Source organism: Pan troglodytes, chromosome 12, assembly GCF_028858775.2.
Source record: "Pan troglodytes isolate AG18354 chromosome 12, NHGRI_mPanTro3-v2.0_pri, whole genome shotgun sequence".
Classification (NCBI taxonomy): domain Eukaryota; kingdom Metazoa; phylum Chordata; class Mammalia; order Primates; family Hominidae; genus Pan; species Pan troglodytes.
Window position 1 is genome coordinate 92,666,298 of NC_072410.2, and position 10,756 is coordinate 92,677,053.

A 10,756-nucleotide genomic window follows, 5' to 3' on the forward strand; every position below is an offset into this window, starting at 1 on the left:
TTCTCGAAGTACCTTAACTTTTACCCTCTCACCCCTTGTGATGACCTCTCACCTCCAGCCCCATACACCAACAAGGAATAAGGTGAAGCATCCAGGATATGTCCAACTCTTTCCTCCCTCCCCTGCAAAGTGCTGCCTTTACTGGGCCAGGGAGATGTAGCAGAAGGACCTGGAAGGCCCTGATAGCCTGGGTCTCAGGTTCTGGGGAGATGCGAGCCGTAAGGGCTGTCTGTTCTTTCTGGAGGGCACAGGAAGAAAGCAGGAGGGTTTTCTCAGCTGTTTCACTCATCTCTCCCCTCTCCTGGAAGGAAGTAGGCCCTGCACTCTCCAGCCCTGACTCCAGCTGGCTGTGTGGCCCTCTTTGGGGCTGGCTGGCTGGTCCTTAGGTATGGTCCCTGATGATCTAAACTGGTGATTAGAGTGGATTCACAGCACTTCTAAGGTTGCGGCAGATCCAGTTGAGGCTGGGTTTGATCCCTACTTGGGTTTGCAAATGGGCATTGGGGAGGGACGGTGATGTCAGAGTCTGACGGGGGGCCCCAAATCCTCAGTCATCAGATGCTTCTGCCCTCCTGCAGCCAGAGACTCACATGCTTGTTATGAAGCAACCACAAGAGTGGTTACTGACAGCGTCAGGGGCTGGGGTTGACACAGGACAGCAGAAGGAGCAAGACCTGTCACTTGGGCCAGGTACTCTGCCCCTTCTCAAGGGCAGAGGAGTTGCTTGGAAGAGTTACAGGTGCCCTTCCCCAAGTGATGCCACTGGCCATGGCACCCTTCTTGGGGTCTTTGCTCAACTCCAAGAACAGGAGTTCTTTGGCCACTGGGGAGTTGTATTCAAGCCCATGAAGCAAGTCTCAGAATCATTCTCTGGGTTTCCTGGTACAGGGCAGGAGCCTGCTCTGAGCTGGTTCTTGGGACTGAGCATTCCCCTGGGGCCACCAGCAGCTCACTGATGGAGCAGGGGCCTGGGGTGGCTGGCCTCTCCTTTACTGGTCTGGCATCTCCTCTGGCCTAAGCTGGGTGTGCTCACTGCTTTAGTGAGGAAAATGCCAACACATCTAGACCAGAACATGGTCCAATGACTCTCCCTGCTGACCACATGCTGGACTGCATGGATTTGCAGAAGGAAATGCCAATCTGTTTTCTCTCACTTGGAAGGGAGAGGGAACTATTTTTTTTTTTTTTTTTTTGAGATGGAGTCTCACTCACTCTGTTGCCCAGCTGGAGTGCAGTGGCGCTTGGCTCACTGCAAGCTCCGCCTCCCAGGTTCACGCCATTCTCCTGCCTCAGCCTCCCGAGTAGCTGGGACTACAGGCGCCCACCACCACGCCCGGCTAATTTTTTGTATTTTTAGTAGAGACGGGGTTTCACCATGTTAGCCATGATGGTCTCAATCTCCTGACCTCGTGATCCGCCTGCCTCGGCCTCCCAGAGTGCTGGGATTACAGGTGTGAGCCACCGCACCTGGCCGATGTTTTTTTTTTAAAGCAATGTATTTGTTAATTTTTGCTTCATAACAAATGAGTGGCTTAAAACAATAAAAATTGATCATGCACAGTTTCTATGGGTCAGGAATTTGGTGGTTACTGTGGTCTGAATGTTTACATCCTCCCTAAATTCCCATGTTGAAACATAATCCCCAGTGTAATGGTATTACGAGGTGAGGCCTTTGAGAGGTGGTTAGGTCATGAGAGTGGAGCCCTTGTGAATGGGATTAGTGCCTTTATAAGGGGTGGAAGAGACCAGAATTTTTCCCATCCACCGTATGAGGACACAGCAAGAAGGCACCATCTGTAAGGAGGCAGGCCCTCACCAGACACTGAATCTGCTGGGGCCTTGGACTTCCCAGCCTTCAGGACTGTGAGAAATAAATGCTTTTTGGTTATAAGCCACCCAATTTATGTGTTTTGTTATAAGAACCCCCAATGGACTCAGACAATTTGGCTGGCCAGTTCTGGCTCTGGGTCTCCCATGAGGCTGCCATCGTACATCAGCCAGGGCTGCAGTCATCTCAAGGCCTGACTGGGGGCATCTTGGAGGCTGGATACCACAAGTACCTACCATGAGCTAGGTGGTGTACAAGTAATATATAGCAACAACAATCATAATGTACAATTGGAAGTTATTTCATGTTTACTATGTGTCCAGATGTTAAGTACTTTCCCTGAGTTACCTCCTTTATCTTAATAAAAACCCTACAAGTTTGGTCTGGTTATCATCTCATTGAAGAGGTTAGAAAACTGGGGCTTAGAGGCCAGGCCTGGTGGCTCATGCCTGTAATCCCAGCACTTTGGTAGGCCGAGGTGGGCGGATCATGAGGTCAGAAGATCGAGACCATCCTGGCCAACATGGTGAAACCCCGTCTCTACTAAAATTAAAAAAAAAAAAAAAAATTATCCGGGCGTGGTTGCACGTGCCTGTAATCCCAGCTACTTGGGAGGCTGAGGCAGGAGAGTTGCTTGAACCCAGGAGGCAGAGGTTGCAGTGAGCCGAGATCGCGCCACTGCACTCCGGCCTGGCGACAGAGCAAGACTCCATCTCAGAAAAAAAAAAAAGAAAAAGGAAAGAAAACTGAGGCTTAGAGAGGTTAGGTACTGCGGTCACACAGCTAGTAAGAGGTTGGGTCAGCATTCACACTCATAAGACTGTGCTCTGTGTTCACCGTGCTTGAATGCCTCCCTAGGCATTTAGGATTAACAATCCAGGAGGTGTGCACAGATGAGGAAATTGAAGTTCAGGGAGGTCAAAAACGTGGTCGAGGTCACAGAATCAGTAAATGGCAGAGCCAGGATTTAAACAGAGGCCTGACTCCAGAGCTCATGCTCTGTCCTCTCCATCACATTGCTCCAGAACAGAGGAGACAGACACAGAAAGGAGAGAGTGCAAAAGAGCCAGGTAGCCAGTCCTTGTAGCACCTCCTGCTTGTTAGAAAAGGCATCCCCTTCAGGGTGGCTAGGTGCTTGGCTTGGCGAGCTCAATCCACACTCTCCTCCTTGGCCAGGCACTCCTGGTCGGGGCAAAATCTGAGTGTGACAGCCCTGGGGAAGGTGACAGGAGACGAATGGGAAAGAAGTAGCCGTAAGCAAAGGAGGATGCTTGCAGAAGAAAGAAGAGAGAAAATAAACAGAAATAAAAGAGAAGGGAGAAAGAAAAATAAATTACCAGATGAGGAAAGAAGGGAAAAGAAAGGACAAAAAAACAACAACAGAAGGCCGGGTGTGGTGGCTCATGCCTGTAATCCCAGCACTTTGGGAGGAGGCCAAGGCTGGAGGATCACTTGAGCCCAGGAGTTCGAGACCAGCCTAGTCAACATAGGGAGGCCCTATCTCTGCAAAAGTTTAAAAAAGAAAACAAAAAGAAAGAAAGAAAAATAAAAAAACAGAGCAAGCACTTGGGGTCTGATTGGCCCTCCCAGGTGTAGGCTTGGGACCTTCTCCATGTGTGGCAAGGGAGCCCACCAGGTTGGGGGAGCAGGAGACCCAGTGGAGAGCTTGAAGCCTCCTCTGACTCCAGCTCGCATATTCTTCCCCATGCCCTTGCCTTTCTGGGTCACTCGTCTGGGGAATTAGGGAGAAGAAAAGACACTCCAGCATGTATCTGGCCAGAAGAAAAATGTAGCTTCAGAGAAAATGGGGTGGCAGCAAGGTGAGTTGCCTCCTGGGGAAACCCAATTCAGAGGATAATTGCTAGAGTATCAGAGAGCTGATTAATTGATTAAATAGACGACAAAATCGGCTGGGTTAGGTGGCTCATGCCTGTAATCTCAGTGCTTTGGGAGGCCAAGGCAGGAGGATCACTTGAGTCCAGGATTTCAAGACCAGCCTGGGCAACATAGAGAGACCCGTATCTCTACAAAAAAATGAAAAAGGACACAAAATAGGAAAGCATGATTAATGGCTTCACCACTGTGCTTCTCTTTGCAGTTTGGTTCCCAAAGCAAATGGCTTCATTGGCAGGGTTAACGTTGATTATCACTGGCCACTGATGAATCAATGTCTGTTTGCCCTTGTGTATAAATTAGTCAATTCTCACTTTTCCCATGAGGGTATTGAGTGAGAGAAACCAGCTGGAGGAGCTGCTAATTTGAAGTAAGTATAAAGAGTTATGAGACTTGGAGGCAGGAAGACCTGGATTTGAGTCCTAGTTCTGCCAGCAGCTAAAGATCAGGAACACCACAGCCACCCCATGGCTTCCAGTGGTCTTATGATCAGCCTTCAGTGGGCTGCTGCTCCTGAAAGCTGACCAGCCTCCTAGAGGCCAGTCTCTAGCAGGAGGGTTGAGCAGAAAAATCTTTTTTTTCCTGCCTCCTGCCTTTCCCTGTTCCAATAAGGTCTCACAATTGCCAACTGGCTTTCTAAAAAATATATTTGACCATTTCACTCTTCTACGTATAATCCTTCTATGGCTTCCATCACCGACAGCAGCAAATTCAAATTCCTGAGCATGGCAGGTCAGGCCCTTTGCAGTGTGCCCCCTCACTACCTTGTTAGTTTTGTCTTCTATCAGTTCCTGTGTACCTTGTTACTCTGGGCTTTTTCTTATGCTGTTAGCTCTTACTGAAACCACTTCTCCTTCTGCTTGCTTGGCACTCTGTTTCACCCTTCAGCTTGATCATCCATGTATCCATCCATCCATCAGCCATCTAATTATCCATTCATCCAACCACCCACAAAACTCAGCCTGCACTTATTAAAACTCTGTTTCAGTGCTTATCAAGCTTGTCTGCACACTGGAATCACCTGGTGAGGTTTGAAAAATGCTGATGGCCTGTTCCACCTTCAAAGATTGTGACTTAATTAGCCTGAAGTGGCCTGGCTTTGGAATTTTTTAAAGATACCTAGGTGAATCTAATGTGTAGACAAGTATTGAAGCTCTTGAAGACTTAGAGATAAAAGTTGGTTGAGACTAGAAATTTAGCATAGAAGGAGAAGTAGACCAGTAAATAATTGTACAACCATGTACACAAGTGCTATGAAAGGGGTAAGCCAGAGTTTCTCAGGAAGGGACACTGATGGGCATGAGAGATGGGTGGCCGGAGGAGTTGAGTCTTCGAGGACAAGTAGGAGAATTCCAGGGAAAGCAGGAAGTAGACATCCAAGTCAGAAGAAAGACCGAATGCAGCAGAGCAAGCTGGAGAGAGCGTGCCACTTCCGGGATGAACGAGGACTTGGCGTGACTGAAGCTTTGAGGGGAACGAACCTATGGAGGCAGATGGGGCCTCACAGGGCAGGGAGGGAAAAGCCGGTGAAGGCAGGTGTCATGGCTGTGACTGGTCCAACTAAGCAGCTGTGAGGTAGGGGAGGTAAGGGAGTTGGTGGACTAGGAAGGAAGATGGTAGAAACTGGTGGTTAGGCCTTCCCTTCTCCAGAGAAGCCGTCCTCACATTTTTCCACCCACATGCTCCTCCTCACGACAGAGATCCTGTGCATCTTTGTTCTTCCGGCCCACAGCTCTGTGCCTGGGAGAGCATAAATGCTCATGCCTCATCTCGCATGGTGAGGTAGGAAAAGCACAGGACAAAGAGCTTCAAAGGCAGACCAACTAGACTTAAGATCAATTCCATTCCTTACAAATAGTGTGCTGTTGGATGAGTCAGCCATATGCTCTGAACTCGGTTTTCTCTATAAGAAAATGGAGATGATGCCAAGCTCATAAGCTTATTTTGAGGATTAGAAAAAGAGGTATGTCGGTGGTTCTGAAAGTGTGCTCTCTGGACTGGCAGCACCAGCATCATCTACTAGTTAGAAATGCAGGTTCTCAGGCCCCACCCAGCCCTGAGGAATCAGAATCTCTGGGAGTGCAGCCAGCAGGCTGTTCTAACACACCTTGTGGGTGAGTCTTATGCATGCTCAAATTGGAGAAACACTGATATATGTCAACTACTTCATCCTTGCTTGCTTTTCTAGAAGCCTAGCTACTCTTGAAAAGTGGAAAGAAACAACTGGCACCTTGCTCTGGGATCTGTACCAGTCCCTCCTTTTGTTTTCCTTCCCAAGTCTGGTTATGGCAGATGTGGGGCTTAGATGGTCAGGCTTGGAAATCAGGCATCTAAAAGGGAGTTCCACATCAGCTGTCTGTGCGCACGCACATGCTTGACCTCTAAGTAAAACTGTGTGACCTTAACCTCTGAGCATCCATTTTCATCTATAAATGGGAGTGATGATAGTTATGGGCCAGTCATTGGTCTAAGCACTTTACATCTATTATCTCATTTTAGCCTCACAACAACCCTATGAAGGTAGTACTATTATTAACCCTGTTTTAGAGATGAGGGAACAGAGGTACAGAAAGGTGAAGAAACTTGCCTCAGGGCGTAGTGATCATGTGTGAAAGTTGGGATTCACGCACAGGCACTCCGGTTACAGGGTCCCCACTCTTTGCCAGTTTGCCTCACCGGGTTTCGAAAATATTACTACATTTGTAAGACATTTAGCATACTCTGCTGTGCTTTGTTAAGGTGAAATGTCTCACCCTGGGTAGTCATGTCTCTGCTCCTCACAATGAGAACTTGGCTTAGTCACTTCACTTCTCCTGGCCTTAGGTTCCAAATGTTTAAAATGGGAGGTTAGACTAAATTAAAGAATATAAACTGAAGCCCCTAAGGCCTAAAGAATAAACTGTATTTGGCTAGAATTTTCTCTTAAATTGAAAGTGGCCATCTTTAAGGGGTACATGCTCTTCCCTGCTCACCCCGTTAGCCCTGATTTCAGCTGTCTACCATAGGCCCACTTCTTGAGTAACCTGGCACCTGGAGGCATTTAAGTTGGAGATCACTGACACTGATCACAACCAATGGCTAAACCTGAGGTCCTACGGATTTACTATTCTTTGAATTTCACCTCCCTTCCTCCCTGCAATCCATCGTCATGCTTTACCTGGGATGTTTCTTGTGCAAAGGCAGCTCTGAGCCTTGGCTCCTTGCCTCTCACTGTTACAGAAGCCCTCTGCTTGGCCTGGCTGCCAGAGGTGTCAGTGTTCCTATTGGCGTATGCCCCAAAATTGCTGATTTATATTTGTTTCTGCAAGGGAGACAGATAAAGCTTGTTTTAGGGTGTATAGTTAAGCCAATTTCAGAATCTCTTACACATGGAAATAGATTTATTTTCACTTAATCTGAAAGGCTTCCCTGTTTCTAATGCACACATTAAGCAATTGCTGGAAGAGGAAAGACCTTTTATTCTGCTTCATGAGTTCATGCACCCCTACGCTGAATACCTTTCATTTCCTGCAGCAGGAATGCATTCAGTAATTTTACTGGCTTTGCAAATATCCTTCATCTGGCCGCTGGGAAACAGGTGCCAGGTGTTGTTCTATTACTATACTGCCTGACACACATAACAGGCACTCAAGCACTGCTGACTGGAGAAATGAACAGGCAAATTCTTTGCAGCAACTGGAGCCTACACTACCGGTTAAGTAACACTGAACCTCATTCAAGTTATAGTAATATATATCATTTTTAGAATTCCATACAGCTTATAAAGTCCTCACACGTTCTCTAGAAATTATTTTTCCTATTTTAAAGTCGAGGAAATGGAGCTTCCAGAGGTTAACTTCAAAGTCACACTGTGACATTTAATTTTCTGAGGCCTCAGGTTACCATTACCAAATTAAAAGCCAATATTAAAACATAGTTTTCGACAGAAAACATTTTTGAAGTGGTATAAGCTAAAGCTTTAGATACTAAAACAAACATTGCAGAAAAAAAATCATGTATCACAAAGAGGAAACAGTACTATTGCATCGCACTTGATAGTCTGCAAAGCATTTTCTCCATAATTCGATTCTGCCCAATGATGTCGTGCCATTGCAGTAAGACGGTCCCTTGCATCAGCTCCTGGTACTGCACCCTAGAGGACGAACAGCAACAAGAACTGACTGCCCCAACGTTTCTCTTTTCCAAAAGATAGGTTTGACTGGTGGTTGAGTGGAATTTCTTGCACACTCATGCCACCTACTGGTACTTTTCTGGTAGCAAAGCTTCCAGCTGATTTTTTTTTTTTTTTAATTAAAAACATTTTTTCAGTGTAAACTTTATCAGGATCATTTGAATGTTTTACTCATTAGCCCAGTTCTTAAAAATACCGTCCCCTCAAACTTTGAAACTCGCTTCCTGTTGCTGCCCTAAGGAGCCTTCTCTAACACAGAACCTGACTCACTTGAAAGGGACTGAAATATTTTATTCCTTTTGGCATATTGACAAGCTTCAGAGACGCCTCTGAACACCTTGCATTGGGCTGGGATCCTGGGGGAAGGGAGATGGGTTAGCTGGGAAGAGATTACACTCGTGGAATTTTCTGGAGTTCACAGTAATGTCTCCACTTTGCCCAGTATTTCCTGGGAGGGCTCCAGGTAGAGTGGGATAGTTGAGAAGGTGGTGGCCAGCTCCTTCCATGGCAGTTCAACTGCTGGAAAAGAGGGAAATTCTAAGTGAATTCCAAGGAGTGGCGGAAGCCAACCTCCTCTCCCGGGTCGGGGGCATACCAGGGAATTTCTCAAACTGCACCAGTTCCTGAAAACCTCTGGTCTATCCTCAAGGACACAAATATCACCTGCAAAGCTGGGCTTTCAAATTAGCTTTGGCTACAGGTTTTTAAAATTACTATATGGACTTTGTCTTTGTATTTTGCTTTAAATCCAGGAGGAAGAGATAACTTGTTCATCTGTAGGGCACATCAGAAGAAGTATATAAACCATTTATCTCACAACCTTAGGATTCTTTAAAAACTGGACGAACTTCATTCTAGCAGTAGTATGCAATAAGCTGAGACCAACACAGGAGAAAATGAGTCAGTTGCTGTTAGTGAAAGCTCTGGCAGGTTCTCAAAGTTAGCTTGTCTGCGGGGGGAAATGGTGGCTTTTTAATTACCATTGATATTATATTCAATGAGCTTTTTACCTTTTTTCTCTTCTGCTCCATGGTAGGAGAAAAATAGCAGCTTTGAAGATTTTTGAAAGCAATGTAAAATTATATTATAGAAGATTAAGAAAAATTCCTTATAATGAAAAGTCAAGATAGTAATATTTAGTAAACTGCAGATTTCAAATCCTCATTTGCTGAAAGGTTTAGCAGTACATGTTAAATCCAGAAAGGATTTAAAAAACTTTGAAAGCATTCTAGTCATTCTATAATTTAGAACAAATTAGGTTAAATTGTGAAGAGTTGTTCAGGATTACTGAAGAAAGTAGTTACTCCAGATATATGCATACTGCTTATCAACAGGTTTTTATGTTCTATATTTCACTATGTTCTGACAAGATTTAAGACAGGGCTTGTTTTTACAATTCACACTTGAGAGAACTAAGATTCAGAGGTTAACTGACTTCCCAAAGTCACACAGCTAAAGTTAGTCAGCATTGATGGTTTTTTTTGTTTGTTTGTTTTTTGAGACGGAGTCTTGCACTGTCGCCCAGGCTGGAGTGCAGTGGTATAATTTCGGCTCACTGCAACCTCTGCCTCCTGGGTTCAAGTGATTCTCCTATCTCAGCCCCCCGAGTAGCTGGGATTACAGGTGCTCGCCACCACGCACAGCTAATTTTTTGTATTTTTAGTAGAGATAGAGTTTCACCATGTTGGCCAGGCTGGTCTTGAACTCCTCACCTTGTCATCTGCCCGCCTCGGCCTCCCAAAGTGCTGGGATTATAGGCGTGAGCCACTGTGCCCGGCCGAAGATATGTCTTTATATTTCACATGTAGCAGTCTTCCCAGAAACTAGATGCCTCTTTCCCAGGGACTCCTCTGCTCCTTAAAGCCAGTTTATCTAATTGGTGTATTAATCCATTTTAAGACACTTTTTAAAGCAGATGGAAAGCCATATTAATCTGTTTTTTTTTTTTTCTTACCCATACTACTTAGCCTATCAGCCTCTTGTGACATAGGCTTTTATCAGGTGGTAACATACCACAACTATATTTTCAATAACCCTTTGAATGATTCTCATGTATTAGCAGATGTTTTGTAGCAGCAAGGTTGTATGAGGTGCCCATGAAAATGGGGCTCTCTTAACTATAGCACTGGCCATGACATGGGTAATGGGCATACATGGTGGGTGACTATCGGGGTCATCATAAAGCCAGTCCCACATGGCTTGCACATGAAGTATATTAGCTGCTTCATCTTGGGTGTTCTGCTTGGCATTTATAGGGGAAGTTGGACAGTCCCCATTGTCAGGGTAAACAGATCTTACAGTGGCTTTTTTAATCCAGTCCCCCAGACTAGCTGTTCCTCAGGAATAACCTCCTATGTGTCTGGATCATGTTTAACCATCTGCAATCTTTCAATAGTGAGCTGTGGGTCCTCCATCAACCCAAACATTTCTTCCATTCTGCAGCATTTAAAACAAAAGATACTGCCCCTAAATTACTCTCATAGTCCATTTTAGTAAAGGTTCCTCAGGAAGCTAATGATATGGTTCTACGAAATGCAACAAATCCTTGTACATTATACCTTCTGGTTTCAAGTTACTTGGTTTTGCCTTTCCCCGACATTGACTACCTTCTTGGTAACCACAGATCTGAGAGGTATTTTGTTGTTGCTGCATAACTTTGCCCTTGTGGGTGGCTCAGCGGCTGAAGCTCAGCCTGAAACCTAAGCTTGGTGCAGCATCAAAGTTGGACCCAGCACTCTGTTTCATTTTAGCTATTATAGATAATAACCAAGGGATTGTATAGTTCACTTTTTTCTTATTAGCTTGCATTTCCTTATGCATCCAGTGAATCACCTCTCTACGAGTTGGATCTATCTCTAAATTTT